This window comes from Macaca nemestrina, chromosome 14 (genome assembly GCF_043159975.1).
Source record: "Macaca nemestrina isolate mMacNem1 chromosome 14, mMacNem.hap1, whole genome shotgun sequence".
Classification (NCBI taxonomy): Eukaryota; Metazoa; Chordata; class Mammalia; order Primates; family Cercopithecidae; genus Macaca; species Macaca nemestrina.
In genome coordinates, this window is record NC_092138.1 from 101,553,307 (window position 1) to 101,580,426 (window position 27,120).

A 27,120-nucleotide genomic window follows, 5' to 3' on the forward strand; every position below is an offset into this window, starting at 1 on the left:
TATCACTTTGCCAACTCCACAAGAACTGTCTTAGCGAACGGCTTCTTGAGGGGAAAGCTGTAACTCTGTGAGATGATTTCAGAGAACACAAAGTAGTTTCTCAGAAAGCTTCTTTGTCTTTGTTATCGGAGGATATTTCCTTTGGCCCTATAGTCTTCAAAGGGATCCGAAATATCTGTTCTCAGATTCCACAGAATTAAGGCTAGCAAAGAGATCCACGAAATACAGATGTAACTCTGTGAGAGGAATTTACAGAACACTAAGCAGTTTCTCAGGAAGCTTCTTTCCAGATTTCATCTGAGGATATTTCCTTTGTCACCATAGCCCACTATGGGCTTCCAAATATCACTTTGCCAATTCCACAAGAACTGTCTTAGCGAAAGCCTTCTTGAGGGGAAAGCTGTAACTCTGTGAGATGATTTCACGGAACACAAAGAAGTTTCTCAGAAAGCTTCTTTCTCTTTGTTATCGGAGGATATTTCCTTTGGCCCTATAGTCTTCAAAGGGATCCGAAATATCTGTTCTCAGATTTCACAGAAATAAGGCTAGCAAAGAGATCCACGAAACACAGATGTAACTCTGTGAGATGAATTAACAGAACACTAAGCATTGTCTCAGGAAGCTTCTTTCCAGATTTCATCTGAGGATATTTCCTATTTCACCATAGCCCTCTATGGGCTTCCAAATATCACTTTGCCAATTCCACAAGAACTGTCTTAGCGAAAGGCTTCTTGACGGGAAAGCTGTAACTCTGTGAGATGATTTCACAGAACACAAAGAAGTTTCTCAGAAAGCTTCTTTCTCTTTGTTATCGGAGGATATTTCCTTTGGCCCTATAGTCTTCAAAGGGATCCGAAATATCTGTTCTCAGATTCCACAAAATTAAGGCTAGCAAAGAGATCCACGAAATACAGATGTAACTCTGTGAGATGAATTTACAGAACACTAAGCAGTTTCTCAGGAAGCTTCTTTCCAGATTTCATCTGAGGATATTTCCTTTGTCACCATAGCCCACTATGGGCTTCCAAATATCACTTTGCCAATTCCACAAGAACTGTCTTAGCGAAAGGCTTCTTGAGGGGAAAGCTGTAACTCTGTGAGATGATTTCACAGAACACAAAGAAGTTTCTCAGAAAGCTTCTTTCTCTTTGTTATCGGAGGATATTTCCTTTGGCCCTATAGTCTTCAAAGGGATCCGAAATATCTGTTCTCAGATTCCACAAAATTAAGGCTAGCAAAGAGATCCACGAAATAAAGATGTAACTCTGTGAGATGAATTTACAGAACACTAAGCAGTTTCTCAGGAAGCTTCTTTCCAGATTTCATCTGAGGATATTTCCTTTGTCACCATAGCCCACTATGGGCTTCCAAATATCACTTTGCCAATTCCACAAGAACTGTCTTAGCGAAAGGCTTCTTGAGGGGAAAGCTGTAACTCTGTGAGATGATTTCACAGAACACAAAGAAGTTTCTCAGAAAGCTTCTTTCTCTTGGTTATCGGAGGATATTTCCTTTGGCCCTATAGTCTTCAAAGGGATCCGAAATATCTGTTCTCAGATTCCACAGAATTAAGGCTAGCAAAGAGATCCACGAAATACAGATGTAACTCTGTGAGATGAATTAACCGAACACTAAGCAGTTTCTCAGGAAGCTTCTTTCCAGATTTCATCTGAGGATATTTCCTTTTTCACCGTAGCCCTCTATGGGCTTCCAAATATCACTTTGCCAATTCCACAAGAACTGTCTTAGCCAAAGGCTTCTTGAGGGGAAAGCTGTAACTCTGTGAGATGATTTCACAGAACACAAAGAAGTTTCTCAGAAAGCTTCTTTCTCTTTGTTATCGGAGGATATTTCCTTTGGCCCTAGAGTCTTCAAAAAGATGAGAAATATCTGTTCTCAGATTCCACAGAAAAAAAGGCTAGCAAAGAGATCCACGAAATACAGATGTAACTCTGTGAGATGAATTAACAGAACACTAAGCAGTTTCTCAGGAAGCTTCTTTCCAAATTTCATCTGAGGATAATTCCTTTTTCACAATAGATCGCTATGGGCTTCCAAATATCACTTTGCCAATTCCACAAGAACTGTCTTAGCGAAAGGCTTCTTGAGGGGAAAGCTGTAACTCTGTGAGATGATTTCAGAGAACACAAAGTAGTTTCTCAGAAAGCTTCTTTGTCTTTGTTATCGGAGGATATTTCCTTTGGCCCTATAGTCTTCAAAGGGATCCGAAATATCTGTTCTCAGATTCCACAGAATTAAGGCTAGCAAAGAGATCCACGAAATACAGATGTAACTCTGTGAGAGGAATTTACAGAACACTAAGCAGTTTCTCAGGAAGCTTCTTTCCAGATTTCATCTGAGGATATTTCCTTTGTCACCATAGCCCACTATGGGCTTCCAAATATCACTTTGCCAATTCCACAAGAACTGTCTTAGCGAAAGGCTTCTTGAGGGCAAAGCTGTAACTCTGTGAGATGATTTCACAGAACACAAAGAAGTTTCTCAGAAAGCTTCTTTCTCTTGGTTATCGGAGGATATTTCCTTTGGCCCTATAGTCTTCAAAGGGATCCGAAATATCTGTTCTCAGATTCCACAGAATTAAGGCTAGCAAAGAGATCCACGAAATATAGATGTAACTCTGGGAGATGAATTAACCGAACACTAAGCAGTTTCTCAGGAAGCTTCTTTCCAGTTTTCATCTGAGGATATTTCCTTTTTCACCGTAGCCCTCAATGGGCTTCCAAATATCACTTTGCCAATTCCACAAGAACTGTCTTAGCGAAAGGCTTCTTGAGGGGAAAGCTGTAACTCTGTGAGATGATTTCACAGAACACAAAGAAGTTTCTCAGAAAGCTTCTTTCTCTTTGTTATCGGAGGATATTTCCTTTGGCCCTATAGTCTTCAAAAAGATGAGAAATATCTGTTCTCAGATTCCACAGAAAAAAGGCTAGCAAAGAGATCCGGGAAATACAGATGTAACTCTGTGAGATAAATTAACAGAACACTAAGCAGTTTCTCAGGAAGCTTCTTTCCAAATTTCATCTGAGGATATTTCCTTTTTCACAATAGATCGCTATGGGCTTCCAAATATCACTTTGCCAATTCCACAAGAACTGTCTTAGCGAAAGGCTTCTTGAGGGGAAAGCTGTAACTCTGTGAGATGATTTCAGAGAACACAAAGAAGTTTCTCAGAAAGCTTCCTTGTCTTTGTTATCGGAGGATATTTCCTTTGGCCCTATAGTCTTCAAAGGGATCCGAAATATGTGTTCTCAGATTCCACAGAAATAAGGCTAGCAAAGAGATCCACGACATACAGATGTAACTCTGTGAGATGAATTAACAGAACACTAAGCTGTTTCTCAGAAAACTTCTTTCCAGATTTCATCTGAGGATATTACCTTTTCACCATAGCCCTCTATGGGCTTCCAAATATCACTTTGCCAATTCAACAAGAACTGTCTTAGCAAAAGGCTTCTTGAGGGGAATGCTGTAACTCTGTGAGATGATTTCACAGAACACAAAGAAGTTTCTCAGAAAGCTTCTTTCTCTTGGTTATCGGAGGATATTTCCTTTGGCCCTATAGTCTTCAAAGGGATCCGAAATATCTGTTCTCAGATTCCACAGAATTAAGGCTAGCAAGGAGATCCACGAAATACAGATGTAACTCTGTGAGATGAATTAACAGAACACTGAGCAGTTTCTCAGGAAGCTTCTTTCCAGATTTCATATGAGGATATTTCCTTTTTCACCATAGCCCTCTATGGGCTTCCAAATATCACTTTGCCAATTCCATAAGAACTGTCTTAGCAAAAGGCTTCTTGAGGGGAAAGCTGTAACTCTGTGAGATGATTTCAGAGAACACAAAGAAGTTTCTCAGAAAGCTTCTTTCTCCTGGTTATCGGAGGATATTTCCTTTGGCCCTATAGTCTTCAAAGGGATCCGAAATATCTGTTCTCAGATTCCACAGAATTAAGGCTAGCAAAGAGATCCATGACATTCAGATGTAACTCTGTGAGATGAATTAACAGAACACTAAGCTGTTTCTCAGAAAGCTTCTTTCCAGATTTCATCTGAGGATATTACCTTTTCACCATAGCCCTCTATGGGCTTCCAAATATCTCTTTGCCAATTCAACAAGAACTGTCTTAGCAAAAGGCTTCTTGAGGGGAATGCTGTAACTCTGTGAGATGATTTCACAGAACACAAAGAAGTTTCTCAGAAAGCTTCTTTCTCTTGGTTATTGGAGGATATTTCCTTTGGCCCTATAGTCTTCAAAGGGATCCGAAATATCTGTTCTCAGATTCCACAGAATTAAGGCTAGCAAGGAGATCTACGAAATACAGATGTAACTCTGTGAGATGAATTAACAGAACACTGAGCAGTTTCTCAGGAAGCTTCTTTCCAGATTTCATCTGAGGATATTTCCTTTTTCACCATAGCCCTCTATGGGCTTCCAAATATCACTTTGCCAATTCCACAAGAACTGTCTTAGCGAAAGGCTTCTTGAGGGGAAAGCTGTAACTCTGTGAGATGATTTCACAGAACACAAAGAAGTTTCTCAGAAAGCTTCTTTCTCTTGGTTATCGGAGGATATTTCCTTTGGCCCTATAGTCTTCAAAGGGATCCGAAATATCTGTTCTCAGATTCCACAGAATTAAGGCTAGCAAAGAGATCCACGACATACAGATGTAACTCTGTGAGATGAATTAACCGAACACTAAGCAGTTTCTCAGGAAGCTTCTTTCCAGATTTCATCTGAGGATATTTCCTTTTTCACCGTAGCCCTCTATGGGCTTCCAAATATCACTTTGCCAATTCCACAAGAACTGTCTTAGCCAAAGGCTTCTTGAGGGGAAAGCTGTAACTCTGTGAGATGATTTCACAGAACACAAAGAAGTTTCTCAGAAAGCTTCTTTCTCTTTGTTATCGGAGGATATTTCCTTTGGCCCTATAGTCTTCAAAAAGATGAGAAATATCTGTTCTCAGATTCCACAGAAAAAAAGGCTAGCAAAGAGATCCACGAAATACAGATGTAACTCTGTGAGATGAATTAACAGAACACTAAGCAGTTTCTCAGGAAGCTTCTTTCCAAATTTCATCTGAGGATATTTCCTTTTTCACAATAGATCGCTATGGGCTTCCAAATATCACTTTGCCAATTCCACAAGAACTGTCTTAGCGAAAGGCTTCTTGAGGGGAAAGCTGTAACTCTGTGAGATGATTTCAGAGAACACAAAGTAGTTTCTCAGAAAGCTTCTTTGTCTTTGTTATCGGAGGATATTTCCTTTGGCCCTATAGTCTTCAAAGGGATCCGAAATATCTGTTCTCAGATTCCACAGAATTAAGGCTAGCAAAGAGATCCACGAAATACAGATGTAACTCTGTGAGATGAATTTACAGAACACTAAGCAGTTTCTCAGGAAGCTTCTTTCCAGATTTCATCTTAGGATATTTCCTTTGTCACCATAGCCCACTATGGGCTTCTAAATATCACTTTGCCAATTCCACAAGAACTGTCTTAGCGAAAGGCTTCTTGAGGGGAAAGCTGTAACTCTGTGAGATGATTTCACAGAACACAAAGAAGTTTCTCAGAAAGCTTCTTTCTCTTGGTTATCGGAGGATATTTCCTTTGGCCCTATAGTCTTCAAAGGGATCCGAAATATCTGTTCTCAGATTCCACAGAATTAAGGCTAGCAAAGAGATCCACGAAATATAGATGTAACTCTGGGAGATGAATTAACCGAACACTAAGCAGTTTTTCAGGAAGCTTCTTTCCAGTTTTCATCTGAGTATATTTCCTTTTTCACCGTAGCCCTCAATGGGCTTCCAAATATCACTTTGCCAATTCCACAAGAACTGTCTTAGCGAAAGGCTTCTTTCGGGGAAAGCTGTAACTCTGTGAGATGATTTCACAGAACACAAAGAAGTTTCTCAGAAAGCTTCTTTCTCTTTGTTATCGGAGGTTATTTCCTTTGACCCTATAGTCTTCAAAAAGATGAGAAATATCTGTTCTCAGATTCCACAGAAAAAAGGCTAGCAAAGAGATCCAGGAAATACAGATGTAACTCTGTGAGATGAATTAACAGAACACTAAGCAGTTTCTCAGGAAGCTTCTTTCCAAATTTCATCTGAGGATATTTCCTTTTTCACAATAGATCGCTATGGGCTTCCAAATATCACTTTGCCAATTCCACAAGAACTGTCTTAGCGAAAGGCTTCTTGAGGGGAAAGCTGTAACTCTGTGAGATGATTTCAGAGAACACAAAGAAGTTTCTCAGAAAGCTTCCTTGTCTTTGTTATCGGAGGATATTTCCTTTGGCCCTATAGTCTTCAAAGGGATCCGAAATATCTGTTCTCAGATTCCACAGAAATAAGGCTAGCAAAGAGATCCACGACATACAGATGTAACTCTGTGAGATGAATTAACAGAACACTAAGCTGTTTCTCAGAAAACTTCTTTCCAGATTTCATCTGAGGATATTACCTTTTCACCATAGCCCTCTATGGGCTTCCAAATATCACTTTGCCAATTCAACAAGAACTGTCTTAGCAAAAGGCTTCTTGAGGGGAATGCTGTAACTCTGTGAGATGATTTCACAGAACACAAAGAAGTTTCTCAGAAAGCTTCTTTCTCTTGGTTATCGGAGGATATTTCCTTTGGCCCTATAGTCTTCAAAGGGATCCGAAATATCTGTTCTCTGATTCCATAGAATTAAGGCTAGCAAGGAGATCCACGAAATACAGATGTAACTCTGTGAGATGAATTAACAGAACACTGAGCAGTTTCTCAGGAAGCTTCTTTCCAGATTTCATATGAGGATATTTCCTTTTTCACCATAGCCCTCTATGGGCTTCCAAATATCACTTTGCCAATTCCACAAGAACTGTCTTAGCGAAAGTCTTCTTGAGGGGAAAGCTGTAACTCTGTGAGATGATTTCAGAGAACACAAAGAAGTTTCTCAGAAAGCTTCTTTCTCTTGGTTATCGGAGGATATTTCCTTTGGCCCTATAGTCTTCAAAGGGATCCGAAATATCTGTTCTCAGATTCCACAGAATTAAGGCTAGCAAAGAGATCCACGAAATACAGATGTAACTCTGTGAGATGAATTAACCGAACACTAAGCAGTTTCTCAGGAAGCTTCTTTCCAGTTTTCATCTGAGGATATTTCCTTTTTCACCGTAGCCCTCAATGGGCTTCCAAATATCACTTTGCCAATTTCACAAGAACTGTCTTAGCGAAAGGCTTCTTGAGGGGAAAGCTGTAACTCTGTGAGATGATTTCAGAGAACACATAGAAGTTTCTCAGAAAGCTTCCTTGTCTTTGTTATCGGAGGATATTTCCTTTGGCCCTATAGTATTCAAAGGGATCCGAAATATCTGTTCTCAGATTCCACAGAAATATGGCTAGCAAAGAGATCCATGACATACAGATGTAACTCTGTGAGATGAATTAACAGAACACTAAGCTGTTTCTCACAAAGCTTCTTTCCAGATTTCATCTGAGGATATTACCTTTTCACCATAGCCCTCTATGGGCTTCCAAATATCACTTTGCCAATTCAACAAGAACTGTCTTAGCAAAAGGCTTCTTGAGGGGAATGCTGTAACTCTGTGAGATGATTTCACAGAACACAAAGAAGTTTCTCAGAAAGCTTCTTTCTCTTGGTTATTGGAGGATATTTCCTTTGGCCCTATAGTCTTCAAAGGGATCCGAAATATCTGTTCTCAGATTCCACAGAATTAAGGCTAGCAAGGAGATCACGAAATACAGATGTAACTCTGTGAGATGAATTAACAGAACACTGAGCAGTTTCTCAGGAAGCTTCTTTCCAGATTTCATCTGAGGATATTTCCTTTTTCACCATAGCCCTCTATGGGCTTCCAAATATCACTTTGCCAATTCCACAAGAACTGTCTTAGCGAAAGGCTTCTTGAGGGGAAAGCTGTAACTCTGTGAAATGATTTCACAGAACACAAAGAAGTTTCTCAGAAAGCTTCTTTCTCTTTGTTATCGGAGGATATTTCCTTTGGCCCTATAGTCTTCAAAGGGATCCGAAATATCTGTTCTCAGATTCCACAGAATTAAGGCTAGCAAAGAGATCCACGAAATACAGATGTAACTCTGTGAGATGAATTAACCGAACACTAAGCAGTTTCTCAGGAAGCTTCTTTCCAGATTTCATCTGAGGATATTTCCTTTTTCACCGTAGCCCTCTATGGGCTTCCAAATATCACTTTGCCAATTCCACAAGAACTGTCTTAGCCAAAGGCTTCTTGAGGGGAAAGCTGTAACTCTGTGAGATGATTTCACAGAACACAAAGAAGTTTCTCAGAAAGCTTCTTTCTCTTTGTTATCGGAGGATATTTCCTTTGGCCCTATAGTCTTCAAAAAGATGAGAAATATCTGTTCTCAGATTCCACAGAAAAAAAGGCTAGCAAAGAGATCCACGAAATACAGATGTAACTCTGTGAGATGAATTAACAGAACACTAAGCAGTTTCTCAGGAAGCTTCTTTCCAAATTTCATCTGAGGATATTTCCTTTTTCACAATAGATCGCTATGGGCTTCCAAATATCACTTTGCCAATTCCACAAGAACTGTCTTAGCGAAAGGCTTCTTGAGGGGAAAGCTGTAACTCTGTGAGATGATTTCAGAGAACACAAAGTAGTTTCTCAGAAAGCTTCTTTGTCTTTGTTATCGGAGGATATTTCCTTTGGCCCTATAGTCTTCAAAGGGATCCGAAATATCTGTTCTCAGATTCCACAGAATTAAGGCTAGCAAAGAGATCCACGAAATACAGATGTAACTCTGTGAGAGGAATTTACAGAACACTAAGCAATTTCTCAGGAAGCTTCTTTCCAGATTTCATCTGAGGATATTTCCTTTGTCACCATAGCCCACTATGGGCTTCCAAATATCACTTTGCCAATTCCACAAGAACTGTCTTAGCGAAAGGCTTCTTGAGGGGAAAGCTGTAACTCTGTGAGATGATTTCACAGAACACAAAGAAGTTTCTCAGAAAGCTTCTTTCTCTTGGTTATCGGAGGATATTTCCTTTGGCCCTATAGTCTTCAAAGGGATCCGAAATATCTGTTCTCAGATTCCACAGAATTAAGGCTAGCAAAGAGATCCACGAAATATAGATGTAACTCTGTGAGATGAATTAACCGAACACTAAGCAGTTTCTCAGGAAGCTTCTTTCCAGTTTTCATCTGAGGATATTTCCTTTTTCACCGTAGCCCTCAATGGGCTTCCAAATATCACTTTGCCAATTCCACAAGAACTGTCTTAGCGAAAGGCTTCTTGAGGGGAAAGCTGTAACTCTGTGAGATGATTTCACAGAACACAAAGAAGTTTCTCAGAAAGCTTCTTTCTCTTTGTTATCGGAGGATATTTCCTTTGGCCCTATAGTCTTCAAAAAGATGAGAAATATCTGTTCTCAGATTCCACAGAAAAAAGGCTAGCAAAGAGATCCAGGAAATACAGATGTAACTCTGTGAGATGAATTAACAGAACACTAAGCAGTTTCTCAGGAAGCTTCTTTCCAAATTTCATCTGAGGATATTTCCTTTTTCACAATAGATCGCTATGGGCTTCCAAATATCACTTTGCCAATTCCACAAGAACTGTCTTAGCGAAAGGCTTCTTGAGGGGAAAGCTGTAACTCTGTGAGATGATTTCAGAGAACACAAAGAAGTTTCTCAGAAAGCTTCCTTGTCTTTGTTATCGGAGGATATTTCCTTTGGCCCTATAGTCTTCGAAGGGATCCGAAATATCTGTTCTCAGATTCCACAGAAATAAGGCTAGCAAAGAGATCCACGACATACAGATGTAACTCTGTGAGATGAATTAACAGAACACTAAGCTGTTTCTCAGAAAACTTCTTTGCAGATTTCATCTGAGTATATTACCTTTTCACCATAGCCCTCTATGGGCTTCCAAATATCACTTTGCCAATTCAACAAGAACTGTCTTAGCAAAAGGCTTCTTGAGGGGAATGCTGTAACTCTGAGAGATGATTTCACAGAACACAAAGAAGTTTCTCAGAAAGCATCTTTCTCTTGGTTATCGGAGGATATTTCCTTTGGCCCTATAGTCTTCAAAGGGATCCGAAATATCTGTTCTCAGATTCCACTGAATTAAGGCTAGCAAGGAGATCCACGAAATACAGATGTAACTCTGTGAGATGAATTAACAGAACACTGAGCAGTTTCTCAGGAAGCTTCTTTCCAGATTTCATCTGAGGATATTTCCTTTTTCACCATAGCCCTCTATGGGCTTCCAAATATCACTTTGCCAATTCCACAAGAACTGTCTTAGCGAAAGGCTTCTTGAGGGGAAAGCTGTAACTCTGTGAGATGATTTCAGAGAACACAAAGAAGTTTCTCAGAAAGCTTCCTTGTCTTTGTTATCGGAGGATATTTCCTTTGGCCCTATAGTCTTCAAAGGGATCCGAAATATCTGTTCTCAGATTCCACAGAATTAAGGCTAGCAAAGAGATCCACGACATACAGATGTAACTCTGTGAGATGAATTTGCAGAACACTAAGCAGTTTCTCAGGAAGCTTCTTTCCAGATTTCATCTGAGGATATTTCCTTTGTCACCATAGCCCACTATGGGCTTCCAAATATCACTTTGCCAATTCCACAAGAACTGTCTTAGCGAAAGGCTTCTTGAGGGGACAGCTGTAACTCTGTGAAATGATTTCACAGAACACAAAGAAGTTTCTCAGAAAGCTTCTTTCTCTTTGTTATCGGAGGATATTTCCTTTGCCCCTATAGTCTTCAAAAAGAAGAGAAATATCTGTTCTCAGATTCCACAGAAATAAAGCTAGCAAAGAGATCCACTAAATACAGACGTAACTCTGTGAGATGAATGTACAGAACACTAAGCAGTTTCTCAGGAAGCTTCTTTCCAGACTTCATCTGAGGATATTTCCTTTTTCACCATAGCCCTCTATGGACTTCCAAATATCACTTTGCCAATTCCACAAGAACTGTCTTAGCGAAAGCCTTCTTGAGGGGAAAGCTGTAACTCTGTGAGATGATTTCACGGAACACAAAGAAGTTTCTCAGAAAGCTTCTTTCTCTTTGTTATCGGAGGATATTTCCTTTGGCCCTATACTCTTCAAAGGGATCCGAAATATCTGTTCTCAGATTTCACAGAAATAAGGCTAGCAAAGAGATCCACGAAATACAGATGTAACTCTGTGAGATGAATTAACAGAACACTAAGCATTGTCTCAGGAAGCTTCTTTCCAGATTTCATCAGAGGATATTTCCTATTTCACCATAGCCCTCTATGGGCTTCCAAATATCACTTTGCCAATTCCACAAGAACTGTCTTAGCGAAAGGCTTCTTGACGGGAAAGCTGTAACTCTGTGAGATGATTTCACAGAACACAAAGAAGTTTCTCAGAAAGCTTCTTTCTCTTTGTTATCGGAGGATATTTCCTTTGGCCCTATAGTCTTCAAAGGGATCCGAAATATCTGTTCTCAGATTCCACAGAATTAAGGCTAGCAAAGAGATCCACGAAATACAGATGTAACTCTGTGAGATGAATTTACAGAACACTAAGCAGTTTCTCAGGAAGCTTCTTTCCAGATTTCATCTGAGGATATTTCCTTTGTCACCATAGCCCACTATGGGCTTCCAAATATCACTTTGCCAATTCCACAAGAACTGTCTTCGCGAAAGGCTTCTTGAGGGGAAAGCTGTAACTCTGTGAAATGATTTCACAGAACACAAAGAAGTTTCTCAGAAAGCTTCTTTCTCTTTGTTATCGGAGGATATTTCCTTTGCCCCTATAGTCTTCAAAAAGAAGAGAAATATCTGTTCTCAGATTCCACAGAAATAAAGCTAGCAAAGAGATCCACTAAATACAGACGTAACTCTGTGAGATGAATGTACAGAACACTAAGCAGTTTCTCAGGAAGCTTCTTTCCAGACTTCATCTGAGGATATTTCCTTTTTCACCATAGCCCTCTATGGACTTCCAAATATCACTTTGCCAATTCCACAAGAACTGTCTTAGCGAAAGCCTTCTTGAGGGGAAAGCTGTAACTCTGTGAGATGATTTCACGGAACACAAAGAAGTTTCTCAGAAAGCTTCTTTCTCTTTGTTATCGGAGGATATTTCCTTTGGCCCTATACTCTTCAAAGGGATCCGAAATATCTGTTCTCAGATTTCACAGAAATAAGGCTAGCAAAGAGATCCACGAAATACAGATGTAACTCTGTGAGATGAATTAACAGAACACTAAGCATTGTCTCAGGAAGCTTCTTTCCAGATTTCATCAGAGGATATTTCCTATTTCACCATAGCCCTCTATGGGCTTCCAAATATCACTTTGCCAATTCCACAAGAACTGTCTTAGCGAAAGGCTTCTTGACGGGAAAGCTGTAACTCTGTGAGATGATTTCACAGAACACAAAGAAGTTTCTCAGAAAGCTTCTTTCTCTTTGTTATCGGAGGATATTTCCTTTGGCCCTATAGTCTTCAAAGGGATCCGAAATATCTGTTCTCAGATTCCACAGAATTAAGGCTAGCAAAGAGATCCACGAAATACAGATGTAACTCTGTGAGATGAATTTACAGAACACTAAGCAGTTTCTCAGGAAGCTTCTTTCCAGATTTCATCTGAGGATATTTCCTTTGTCACCATAGCCCACTATGGGCTTCCAAATATCACTTTGCCAATTCCACAAGAACTGTCTTCGCGAAAGGCTTCTTGAGGGGAAAGCTGTAACTCTGTGAGATGATTTCACAGAACACAAAGAAGTTTCTCAGAAAGCTTCTTTCTCTTGGTTATCGGAGGATATTTCCTTTGGCCCTATAGTCTTCAAAAAGATGAGAAATATCTGTTCTCAGATTCCACAGAAAAAAAGGCTAGCAAAGAGATCCACGAAATACAGATGTAACTCTGTGAGATGAATTAACCGAACACTAAGCTGTTTCTCAGGAAGCTTCTTTCCAAATTTCATCTGAGGATATTTCCTTTTTCACAACAGATCGCTATGGGCTTCCAAATATCACTTTGCCAACTCCACAAGAACTGTCTTAGCGAACGGCTTCTTGAGGGGAAAGCTGTAACTCTGTGAGATGATTTCACAGAACACAAAGAAGTTTCTCAGAAAGCTTCTTTCTCTTTGTTATCGGAGGATATTTCCTTTGGCCCTATAGTCTTCAAAGGGATCCGAAATATCTGTTCTCAGATTCCACAAAATTAAGGCTAGCAAAGAGATCCACGAAATAAAGATGTAACTCTGTGAGATGAATTTACAGAACACTAAGCAGTTTCTCAGGAAGCTTCTTTCCAGATTTCATCTGAGGATATTTCCTTTGTCACCATAGCCCACTATGGGCTTCCAAATATCACTTTGCCAATTCCACAAGAACTGTCTTAGCGAAAGGCTTCTTGAGGGGAAAGCTGTAACTCTGTGAGATGATTTCACAGAACACAAAGAAGTTTCTCAGAAAGCTTCTTTCTCTTGGTTATCGGAGGATATTTCCTTTGGCCCTATAGTCTTCAAAGGGATCCGAAATATCTGTTCTCAGATTCCACAGAATTAAGGCTAGCAAAGAGATCCACGAAATACAGATGTAACTCTGTGAGATGAATTAACCGAACACTAAGCAGTTTCTCAGGAAGCTTCTTTCCAGATTTCATCTGAGGATATTTCCTTTTTCACCGTAGCCCTCTATGGGCTTCCAAATATCACTTTGCCAATTCCACAAGAACTGTCTTAGCCAAAGGCTTCTTGAGGGGAAAGCTGTAACTCTGTGAGATGATTTCACAGAACACAAAGAAGTTTCTCAGAAAGCTTCTTTCTCTTTGTTATCGGAGGATATTTCCTTTGGCCCTAGAGTCTTCAAAAAGATGAGAAATATCTGTTCTCAGATTCCACAGAAAAAAAGGCTAGCAAAGAGATCCACGAAATACAGATGTAACTCTGTGAGATGAATTAACAGAACACTAAGCAGTTTCTCAGGAAGCTTCTTTCCAAATTTCATCTGAGGATAATTCCTTTTTCACAATAGATCGCTATGGGCTTCCAAATATCACTTTGCCAATTCCACAAGAACTGTCTTAGCGAAAGGCTTCTTGAGGGGAAAGCTGTAACTCTGTGAGATGATTTCAGAGAACACAAAGTAGTTTCTCAGAAAGCTTCTTTGTCTTTGTTATCGGAGGATATTTCCTTTGGCCCTATAGTCTTCAAAGGGATCCGAAATATCTGTTCTCAGATTCCACAGAATTAAGGCTAGCAAAGAGATCCACGAAATACAGATGTAACTCTGTGAGAGGAATTTACAGAACACTAAGCAGTTTCTCAGGAAGCTTCTTTCCAGATTTCATCTGAGGATATTTCCTTCGTCACCATAGCCCACTATGGGCTTCCAAATATCACTTTGCCAATTCCACAAGAACTGTCTTAGCGAAAGGCTTCTTGAGGGCAAAGCTGTAACTCTGTGAGATGATTTCACAGAACACAAAGAAGTTTCTCAGAAAGCTTCTTTCTCTTGGTTATCGGAGGATATTTCCTTTGGCCCTATAGTCTTCAAAGGGATCCGAAATATCTGTTCTCAGATTCCACAGAATTAAGGCTAGCAAAGAGATCCACGAAATATAGATGTAACTCTGGGAGATGAATTAACCGAACACTAAGCAGTTTCTCAGGAAGCTTCTTTCCAGTTTTCATCTGAGGATATTTCCTTTTTCACCGTAGCCCTCAATGGGCTTCCAAATATCACTTTGCCAATTCCACAAGAACTGTCTTAGCGAAAGGCTTCTTGAGGGGAAAGCTGTAACTCTGTGAGATGATTTCACAGAACACAAAGAAGTTTCTCAGAAAGCTTCTTTCTCTTTGTTATCGGAGGATATTTCCTTTGGCCCTATAGTCTTCAAAAAGATGAGAAATATCTGTTCTCAGATTCCACAGAAAAAAGGCTAGCAAAGAGATCCAGGAAATACAGATGTAACTCTGTGAGATAAATTAACAGAACACTAAGCAGTTTCTCAGGAAGCTTCTTTCCAAATTTCATCTGAGGATATTTCCTTTTTCACAATAGATCGCTATGGGCTTCCAAATATCACTTTGCCAATTCCACAAGAACTGTCTTAGCGAAAGGCTTCTTGAGGGGAAAGCTGTAACTCTGTGAGATGATTTCAGAGAACACAAAGAAGTTTCTCAGAAAGCTTCCTTGTCTTTGTTATCGGAGGATATTTCCTTTGGCCCTATAGTCTTCAAAGGGATCCGAAATATCTGTTCTCAGATTCCACAGAAATAAGGCTAGCAAAGAGATCCACGACATACAGATGTAACTCTGTGAGATGAATTAACAGAACACTAAGCTGTTTCTCAGAAAACTTCTTTCCAGATTTCATCTGAGGATATTACCTTTTCACCATAGCCCTCTATGGGCTTCCAAATATCACTTTGCCATTTCAACAAGAACTGTCTTAGCAAAAGGCTTCTTGAGGGGAATGCTGTAACTCTGTGAGATGATTTCACAGAACACAAAGAAGTTTCTCAGAAAGCTTCTTTCTCTTGGTTATCGGAGGATATTTCCTTTGGCCCTATAGTCTTCAAAGGGATCCGAAATATCTGTTCTCAGATTCCACAGAATTAAGGCTAGCAAGGAGATCCACGAAATACAGATGTAACTCTGTGAGATGATTTAACAGAACACTGAGCAGTTTCTCAGGAAGCTTCTTTCCAGATTTCATATGAGGATATTTCCTTTTTCACCATAGCCCTCTATGGGCTTCCAAATATCACTTTGCCAATTCCATAAGAACTGTCTTAGCAAAAGGCTTCTTGAGGGGAAAGCTGTAACTCTGTGAGATGATTTCAGAGAACACAAAGAAGTTTCTCAGAAAGCTTCTTTCTCCTGGTTATCGGAGGATATTTCCTTTGGCCCTATAGTCTTCAAAGGGATCCGAAATATCTGTTCTCAGATTCCACAGAATTAAGGCTAGCAAAGAGATCCATGACATTCAGATGTAACTCTGTGAGATGAATTAACAGAACACTAAGCTGTTTCTCAGAAAGCTTCTTTCCAGATTTCATCTGAGGATATTACCTTTTCACCATAGCCCTCTATGGGCTTCCAAATATCTCTTTGCCAATTCAACAAGAACTGTCTTAGCAAAAGGCTTCTTGAGGGGAATGCTTTAATTCTGTGAGATGATTTCACAGAACACAAAGAAGTTTCTCAGAAAGCTTCTTTCTCTTGGTTATTGGAGGATATTTCCTTTGGCCCTATAGTCTTCAAAGGGATCCGAAATATCTGTTCTCAGATTCCACAGAATTAAGGCTAGCAAGGAGATCTACGAAATACAGATGTAACTCTGTGAGATGAATTAACAGAACACTGAGCAGTTTCTCAGGAAGCTTCTTTCCAGATTTCATCTGAGGATATTTCCTTTTTCACCATAGCCCTCTATGGGCTTCCAAATATCACTTTGCCAATTCCACAAGAACTGTCTTAGCGAAAGGCTTCTTGAGGGGAAAGCTGTAACTCTGTGAGATGATTTCACAGAACACAAAGAAGTTTCTCAGAAAGCTTCTTTCTCTTGGTTATCGGAGGATATTTCCTTTGGCCCTATAGTCTTCAAAGGGATCCGAAATATCTGTTCTCAGATTCCACAGAATTAAGGCTAGCAAAGAGATCCACGACATACAGATGTAACTCTGTGAGATGAATTAACCGAACACTAAGCAGTTTCTCAGGAAGCTTCTTTCCAGATTTCATCTGAGGATATTTCCTTTTTCACCGTAGCCCTCTATGGGCTTCCAAATATCACTTTGCCAATTCCACAAGAACTGTCTTAGCCAAAGGCTTCTTGAGGGGAAAGCTGTAACTCTGTGAGATGATTTCACAGAACACAAAGAAGTTTCTCAGAAAGCTTCTTTCTCTTTGTTATCGGAGGATATTTCCTTTGGCCCTATAGTCTTCAAAAAGATGAGTAATATCTGTTCTCAGATTCCACAGAAAAAAAGGCTAGCAAAGAGATCCACGAAATACAGATGTAACTCTGTGAGATGAATTAACAGAACACTAAGCAGTTTCTCAGGAAGCTTCTTTCCAAATTTCATCTGAGGATATTTCCTTTTTCACAATAGATCGCTATGGGCTTCCAAATATCACTTTGCCAATTCCACAAGAACTGTCTTAGCGAAAGGCTTCTTGAGGGGAAAGCTGTAACTCTGTGAGATGATTTCAGAGAACACAAAGTAGTTTCTCAGAAAGCTTCTTTGTCTTTGTTATCGGAGGATATTTCCTTTGGCCCTATAGTCTTCAAAGGGATCCGAAATATCTGTTCTCAGATTCCACAGAATTAAGGCTAGCAAAGAGATCCACGAAATACAGATGTAACTCTGTGAGAGTAATTTACAGAACACTAAGCAGTTTCTCAGGAAGCTTCTTTCCAGATTTCATCTGAGGATATTTCCTTTGTCATCATAGCCCACTATGGGCTTCCAAATATCACTTTGCCAATTCCACAAGAACTGTCTTAGCGAAAGGCTTCTTGAGGGGAAAGCTGTAACTCTGTGAGATGATTTCACAGAACACAAAGAAGTTTCTCAGAAAGCTTCTTTCTCTTGGTTATCGGAGGATATTTTCTTTGGCCCTATAGTCTTCAAAGGGATCCGAAATATCTGTTCTCAGATTCCACAGAATTAAGGCTAGCAAAGAGATCCACGAAATATAGATGTAACTCTGGGAGATGAATTAACCGAACACTAAGCAGTTTTTCAGGAAGCTTCTTTCCAGTTTTCATCTGAGGATATTTCCTTTTTCACCGTAGCCCTCAATGGGCTTCCAAATATCACTTTGCCAATTCCACAAGAACTGTCTTAGCGAAAGGCTTCTTTCGGGGAAAGCTGTAACTCTGTGAGATGATTTCACAGAACACAAAGAAGTTTCTCAGAAAGCTTCTTTCTCTTTGTTATCGGAGGTTATTTCCTTTGACCCTATAGTCTTCAAAAAGATGAGAAATATCTGTTCTCAGATTGCACAGAAAAAAGGCTAGCAAAGAGATCCAGGAAATACAGATGTAACTCTGTGAGATGAATTAACAGAACACTAAGCAGTTTCTCAGGAAGCTTCTTTCCAAATTTCATCTGAGGATATTTCCTTTTTCACAATAGATCGCTATGGGCTTCCAAATATCACTTTGCCAATTCCACAAGAACTGTCTTAGCGAAAGGCTTCTTGAGGGGAAAGCTGTAACTCTGTGAGGTGATTTCAGAGAACACAAAGAAGTTTCTCAGAAAGCTTCCTTGTCTTTGTTATCGGAGGATATTTCCTTTGGCCCTATAGTCTTCAAAGGGATCCGAAATATCTGTTCTCAGATCCCACAGAAATAAGGCTAGCAAAGAGATCCACGACATACAGATGTAACTCTGTGAGATGAATTAACAGAACACTAAGCTGTTTCTCAGAAAACTTCTTTCCAGATTTCATCTGAGGATATTACCTTTTCACCATAGCCCTCTATGGGCTTCCAAATATCACTTTGCCAATTCAACAAGAACTGTCTTAGCAAAAGGCTTCTTGAGGGGAATGCTGTAACTCTGTGAGATGATTTCACAGAACACAAAGAAGTTTCTCAGAAAGCTTCTTTCTCTTGGTTATCGGAGGATATTTCCTTTGGCCCTATAGTCTTCAAAGGGATCCGAAATATCTGTTCTCTGATTCCATAGAATTAAGGCTAGCAAGGAGATCCACGAAATACAGATGTAACTCTGTGAGATGAATTAACAGAACACTGAGCAGTTTCTCAGGAAGCTTCTTTCCAGATTTCATATGAGGATATTTCCTTTTTCACCAGAGCCCTCTATGGGCTTCCAAATATCACTTTGCCAATTCCACAAGAACTGTCTTAGCGAAAGTCTTCTTGAGGGGAAAGCTGTAACTCTGTGAGATGATTTCAGAGAACACAAAGAAGTTTCTCAGAAAGCTTCTTTCTCTTGGTTATCGGAGGATATTTCCTTTGGCCCTATAGTCTTCAAAGGGATCCGAAATATCTGTTCTCAGATTCCACAGAATTAAGGCTAGCAAAGAGATCCACGAAATACAGATTTAACTCTGTGAGATGAATTTACAGAACACTAAGCAGTTTCTCAGGAAGCTTCTTTCCAGATTTCATCTGAGGATATTTCCTTTGTCACCATAGCCCACTATGGGCTTCCAAATATCACTTTGCCAATTCCACAAGAACTGTCTTAGCGAAAGGCTTCTTGAGGGGAAAGCTGTAACTCTGTGAGATGATTTCAGAGAACACAAAGAAGTTTCTCAGAAAGCTTCTTTCTCTTGGTTATCGGAGGATATTTCCTTTGGCCCTATAGTCTTCAAAGGGATCCGAAATATCTGTTCTCAGATTCCACAGAATTAAGGCTAGCAAAGAGATCCACGAAATACAGATGTAACTCTGTGAGATGAATTAACCGAACACTAAGCAGTTTCTCAGGAAGCTTCTTTCCAGTTTTCATCTGAGGATATTTCCTTTTTCACCGTAGCCCTCAATGGGCTTCCAAATATCACTTTGCCAATTTCACAAGAACTGTCTTAGCGAAAGGCTTCTTGAGGGGAAAGCTGTAACTCTGTGAGATGATTTCAGAGAACACATAGAAGTTTCTCAGAAAGCTTCCTTGTCTTTGTTATCGGAGGATATTTCCTTTGGCCCTATAGTATTCAAAGGGATCCGAAATATCTGTTCTCAGATTCCACAGAAATAAGGCTAGCAAAGAGATCCATGACATACCGATGTAACTCTGTGAGATGAATTAACAGAACACTAAGCTGTTTCTCAGAAAGCTTCTTTCCAGATTTCATCTGAGGATATTACCTTTTCACCATAGCCCTCTATGGGCTTCCAAATATCACTTTGCCAATTCAACAAGAACTGTCTTAGCAAAAGGCTTCTTGAGGGGAATGCTGTAACTCTGTGAGATGATTTCACAGAACACAAAGAAGTTTCTCAGAAAGCTTCTTTCTCTTGGTTATTGGAGGATATTTCCTTTGGCCCTATAGTCTTCAAAGGGATCCGAAATATCTGTTCTCAGATTCCACAGAATTAAGGCTAGCAAGGAGATCCACGAAATACAGATGTAACTCTGTGAGATGAATTAACAGAACACTGAGCAGTTTCTCAGGAAGCTTCTTTCCAGATTTCATCTGAGGATATTTCCTTTTTCACCATAGCCCTCTATGGGCTTCCAAATATCACTTTGCCAATTCCACAAGAACTGTCCTAGCGAAAGGCTTCTTGAGGGGAAAGCTGTAACTCTGTGAAATGATTTCACAGAACACAAAGAAGTTTCTCAGAAAGCTTCTTTCTCTTTGTTATCGGAGGATATTTCCTTTGGCCCTATAGTCTTCAAAGGGATCCGAAATATCTGTTCTCAGATTCCACAGAATTAAGGCTAGCAAAGAGATCCACGAAATACAGATGTAACTCTGTGAGATGAATTAACCGAACACTAAGCAGTTTCTCAGGAAGCTTCTTTCCAGATTTCATCTGAGGATATTTCCTTTTTCACCGTAGCCCTCTATGGGCTTCCAAATATCACTTTGCCAATTCCACAAGAACTGTCTTAGCCAAAGGCTTCTTGAGGGGAAAGCTGTAACTCTGTGAGATGAATTCACAGAACACAAAGAAGTTTCTCAGAAAGCTTCTTTCTCTTTGTTATCGGAGGATATTTCCTTTGGCCCTATAGTCTTCAAAAAGATGAGAAATATCTGTTCTCAGATTCCACAGAAAAAAAGGCTAGCAAAGAGATCCACGAAATACAGATGTAACTCTGTGAGATGAATTAACAGAACACTAAGCAGTTTCTCAGGAAGCTTCTTTCCAAATTTCATCTGAGGATATTTCCTTTTTCACAATAGATCGCTATGGGCTTCCAAATATCACTTTGCCAATTCCACAAGAACTGTCTTAGCGAAAGGCTTCTTGAGGGGAAAGCTGTAACTCTGTGAGATGATTTCAGAGAACACAAAGTAGTTTCTCAGAAAGCTTCTTTGTCTTTGTTATCGGAGGATATTTCCTTTGGCCCTATAGTCTTCAAAGGGATCCGAAATATCTGTTCTCAGATTCCACAGAATTAAGGCTAGCAAAGAGATCCACGAAATACAGATGTAACTCTGTGAGAGGAATTTACAGAACACTAAGCAATTTCTCAGGAAGCTTCTTTCCAGATTTCATCTGAGGATATTTCCTTTGTCACCATAGCCAACTATGGGCTTCCAAATATCACTTTGCCAATTCCACAAGAACTGTCTTAGCGAAAGGCTTCTTGAGGGGAAAGCTGTAACTCTGTGAGATGATTTCACAGAACACAAAGAAGTTTCTCAGAAAGCTTCTTTCTCTTGGTTATCGGAGGATATTTCCTTTGGCCCTATAGTCTTCAAAGGGATCCGAAATATCTGTTCTCAGATTCCACAGAATTAAGGCTAGCAAAGAGATCCACGAAATATAGATGTAACTCTGTGAGATGAATTAACCGAACACTAAGCAGTTTCTCAGGAAGCTTCTTTCCAGTTTTCATCTGAGGATATTTCCTTTTTCACCGTAGCCCTCAATGGGCTTCCAAATATCACTTTGCCAATTCCACAAGAACTGTCTTAGCGAAAGGCTTCTTGAGGGGAAAGCTGTAACTCTGTGAGATGATTTCACAGAACACAAAGAAGTTTCTCAGAAAGCTTCTTTCTCTTTGTTATCGGAGGATATTTCCTTTGGCCCTATAGTCTTCAAAAAGATGAGAAATATCTGTTCTCAGATTCCACAGAAAAAAGGCTAGCAAAGAGATCCAGGAAATACAGATGTAACTCTGTGAGATGAATTAACAGAACACTAAGCAGTTTCTCAGGAAGCTTCTTTCCAAATTTCATCTGAGGATATTTCCTTTTTCACAATAGATCGCTATGGGCTTCCAAATATCACTTTGCCAATTCCACAAGAACTGTCTTAGCGAAAGGCTTCTTGAGGGGAAAGCTGTAACTCTGTGAGATGATTTCAGAGAACACAAAGAAGTTTCTCAGAAAGCTTCCTTGTCTTTGTTATCGGAGGATATTTCCTTTGGCCCTATAGTCTTCAAAGGGATCCGAAATATCTGTTCTCAGATTCCACAGAAATAAGGCTAGCAAAGAGATCCACGACATACAGATGTAACTCTGTGAGATGAATTAACAGAACACTAAGCTGTTTCTCAGAAAACTTCTTTGCAGATTTCATCTGAGGATATTACCTTTTCACCATAGCCCTCTATGGGCTTCCAAATATCACTTTGCCAATTCAACAAGAACTGTCTTAGCAAAAGGCTTCTTGAGGGGAATGCTGTAACTCTGAGAGATGATTTCACAGAACACAAAGAAGTTTCTCAGAAAGCATCTTTCTCTTGGTTATCGGAGGATATTTCCTTTGGCCCTATAGTCTTCAAAGGGATCCGAAATATCTGTTCTCAGATTCCACTGAATTAAGGCTAGCAAGGAGATCCACGAAATACAGATGTAACTCTGTGAGATGAATTAACAGAACACTGAGCAGTTTCTCAGGAAGCTTCTTTCCAGATTTCATCTGAGGATATTTCCTTTTTCACCATAGCCCTCTATGGGCTTCCAAATATCACTTTGCCAATTCCACAAGAACTGTCTTAGCGAAAGGCTTCTTGACGGGAAAGCTGTAACTCTGTGAGATGATTTCAGAGAACACAAAGAAGTTTCTCAGAAAGCTTCCTTGTCTTTGTTATCGGAGGATATTTCCTTTGGCCCTATAGTCTTCAAAGGGATCCGAAATATCTGTTCTCAGATTCCACAGAATTAAGGCTAGCAAAGAGATCCACGACATACAGATGTAACTCTGTGAGATGAATTTACAGAACACTAAGCAGTTTCTCAGGAAGTCTTTCCAGATTTCATCTGAGGATATTTCCTTTGTCACCATAGCCCACTATGGGCTTCCAAATATCACTTTGCCAATTCCACAAGAACTGTCTTAGCGAAAGGCTTCTTGAGAGGAAAGCTGTAACTCTGTGAGATGATTTCACAGAACACAAAGAAGTTTCTCAGAAAGCTTCTTTCTCTTGGTTATCGGAGGATATTTCCTTTGGCCCTATAGTCTTCAAAGGGATCCGAAATATCTGTTCTCAGATTCCACAGAATTAAGGCTAGCAAAGAGATCCACGAAATACAGATGTAACTCTGTGAGATGAATTAACCGAACACTAAGCAGTTTCTCAGGAAGCTTCTTTCCAGTTTTCATCTGAGGATATTTCCTTTTTCACCGTAGCCCTCAATGGGCTTCCAAATATCACTTTGCCAATTCCACAAGAACTGTCTTAGCGAAAGGCTTCTTGAGGGGAAAGCTGTAACTCTGTGAGATGATTTCAGAGAACACAAAGAAGTTTCTCAGAAAGCTTCCTTGTCTTTGTTATCGGAGGATATTTCCTTTGGCCCTATAGTCTTCAAAGGGATCCGAAATATCTGTTCTCAGATTCCACAGAAATAAGGCTAGCAAAGAGATCCACGACATACAGATGTAACTCTGTGAGATGAATTAACAGAACACTAAGCTGTTTCTCAGAAAGCTTCTTTCCAGATTTCATCTGAGGATATTACCTTTTCACCATAGCCCTCTATGGGCTTCCAAATATCACTTTGCCAATTCAACAAGAACTGTCTTAGCAAAAGGCTTCTTGAGGGGAATGCTGTAACTCTGTGAGATGATTTCACAGAACACAAAGAAGTTTCTCAGAAAGATTCTTTCTCTTGGTTATTGGAGGATATTTCCTTTGGCCCTATAGTCTTCAAAGGGATCCGAAATATCTGTTCTCAGATTCCACAGAATTAAGGCTAGCAAGGAGATCCACGAAATACAGATGTAACTCTGTGAGATGAATTAACAGAACACTGAGCAGTTTCTCAGGAAGCTTCTTTCCAGATTTCATCTGAGGATATTTCCTTTTTCACCATAGCCCTCTATGAGCTTCCAAATATCACTTTGCCAATTCCACAAGAACTGTCTTAGCGAAAGGCTTCTTGAGGGGAAAGCTGTAACTCTGTGAAATGATTTCACAGAACACAAAGAAGTTTCTCAGAAAGCTTCTTTCTCTTTGTTATCGGAGGATATTTCCTTTGGCCCTATAGTCTTCAAAGGGATCCGAAATATCTGTTCTCAGATTCCACAGAATTAAGGCTAGCAAAGAGATCCACGAAATACAGATGTAAGTCTGTGAGATGAATTTACAGAACACTAAGCAGTTTCTCAGGAAGCTTCTTTCCAGATTTCATCTGAGGATATTTCCTTTGTCACCATAGCCCACTACGGGCTTCCAAATATCACTTTGCCAATGCCACAAGAACTGTCTTAGCGAAAGTCTTCTTGAGGGGAAAGCTGTAACTCTGTGAGATGATTTCACAGAACACAAAGAAGTTTCTCAGAAAGCTTCTTTCTCTTGGTTATCGGAGGATATTTCCTTTGGCCCTATAGTCTTCAAAGGGATCCGAAATATCTGTTCTCAGATTCCACAGAAATAAGGCTAGCAAAGAGATCCACGACATACAGATGTAACTCTGTGAGATGAATAATCAGAACACTAAGCAGTTTCTCAGAAAGCTTCTTTCCAGATTTCATCTGAGGATATTACCTTTGTCACCATAGCCCACTATGGGCTTCCAAATATCACTTTGCCAATTCCACAAGAACTGTCTTAGCGAAAGGCTTCTTGAGGGGAAAGCTGTAACTCTGTGAGATGATTTCACAGAACACAAAGAAGTTTCTCAGAAAGCTTCTTTCTCTTGGTTTTCGGAGGATATTTCCTTTGGCCCTATAGTCTTCAAAGGGATCCGAAATATCTGTTCTCAGATTCCACAGAATTAAGGCTAGCAAAGAGATCCACGAAATACAGATGTAACTCTGTGAGATGAATTAACAGAACACTGAGCAGTTTCTCAGGAAGCTTCTTTCCAGATTTCATCTGAGGATATTTCCTTTTTCACCATAGCCCCCTATGGGCTTCCAAATATCACTTTGCCAATTCCACAAGAACTGTCTTACCGAAAGTCTTCTTGAGGGGAAAGCTGTAACTCTGTGAGATGATTTCACAGAACACAAAGAAGTTTCTCAGAAAGCTTCTTTCTCTTTGTTATCGGAGGATATTTCCTTTGCTCCTATAGTCTTCAAAAAGATGAGAAATATCTGTTCTCAGATTCCACAGAAAAAAGGCTAGCAAAGAGATCCACGAAATACAGATGTAACTCTGTGAGATGAATTAACAGAACACTAAGCAGTTTCTCAGGAAGCTTCTTTCCAAATTTCATCTGAGGATATTTCCTTTTTCACAATAGATCGCTATGGGCTTCCAAATATCACTTTGCCAATTCCTCAAGAACTGTCTTAGCGAAAGGCTTCTTGAGGGGAAAGCTGTAACTCTGTGAGATGATTTCAGAGAACACAAAGAAGTTTCTCAGAAAGCTTCTTTGTCTTTGTTATCGGAGGATATTTCCTTTGGCCCTATAGTCTTCAAAGGGATCCGAAATATCTGTTCTCAGATTCCACAGAAATAAGGCTAGCAAAGAGATCCACGACATACAGATGTAACTCTGTGGGATGAATAATCAGAACACTAAGCAGTTTCTCAGAAAGCTTCTTTCCAGATTTCATCTGAGGATATTACCTTTGTCACCATAGCCCACTATGGGCTTCCAAATATCACTGTGCCAATTCCACAAGAACTGTCTTAGCGAAAGGCTTCTTAAGGGGAAAGCTGTAACTCTGTGAGATGATTTCACAGAACACAAAGAAGTTTCTCAGAAAGCTTCTTTCTCTTGGTTATCGGAGGATATTTCCTTTGGCCCTATAGTCTTCAAAGGGATCCGAAATATCTGTTCTCAGATTCCCCAGAATTAGGGCTAGCAAAGAGATCCACGAAATACAGATGTAACTCTGTGAGATGAATTAACCGAACACTAAGCAGTTTCTCAGGAAGCTTCTTGCCAGATTTCATCTGAGGATATTTCCTTTTTCACCATAGCCCTCTATGGGCTTCCAAATATCACTTTGCCAATTCCACAAGAACTGTCTTAGCGAAAGGCTTCTTGAGGGGAAAGCTGTAACTCTGTGAGATGATTTCACAGAACACAAAGAAGTTTCTCAGAAAGCTTCTTTCTCTTTGTTAACGGAGGATATTTCCTTTGGCCCTATAGTCTTCAAAAAGATGAGAAATATCTGTTCTCAGATTCCACAGAAAAAAGGCTAGCAAAGAGATCCACGAAATACAGATGTAACTCTGTGAGATGAATTAACCGAACACTAAGCAGTTTCTCAGGTAGCTTCTTTCCAAATTTCATCTGAGGATATTTCCTTTTTCACAATAGACCTCTATGGGCTTCCAAATATCACTTTGCCAATTCCACAAGAACTGTCTTAGCGAAAGGCTTCTTGAGGGGAATGCTGTAACTCTGTGAGATGATTTCAGAGAACACAAAGAAGTTTCTCAGAAAGCTTCTTTGTCTTTGTTATCGGAGGGTATTTCCTTTGGCCCTATAGTCTTCAAAGGGATCCGAAATATCTGTTCTCAGATTCCACAGAAATAAGGCTAGCAAAGAGATCCACGACATACAATTGTAACTCTGTGAGATGAATTAACAGAACACTAAGATGTTTCTCAGGAAGCTTCTTTCCAGAATTCATCTGAGGATATTACCTTTTTCACCATAGCCCTCTATGGGCTTCCAAATATCACTTTGCCAATTCCACAAGAACTGTCTTAGCAAAAGGCTTCTTGAGGGGAATGCTGTAACTCTGTGATATGATTTCACAGAACACAAAGAAGTTTCTCAGAAAGCTTCTTTCTCTTGGTTATCGGAGGATATTTCCTTTGGCCCTATAGTCTTCAAAGGGATCCGAAATATCTGTTCTCAGATTCCACAGAATTAAGGCTAGCAAAGAGATCCACGAAATACAGATGTAACTCTGTGAGATGAATTAACAGAACACTGAGCAGTTTCTCAGGAAGCTTCTTTCCAGATTTCATCTGAGGATATTTCCTTTTTCACCATAGCCCTCTATGGGCTTCCAAATATCACTTTGCCAATTCCACAAGAACTGTC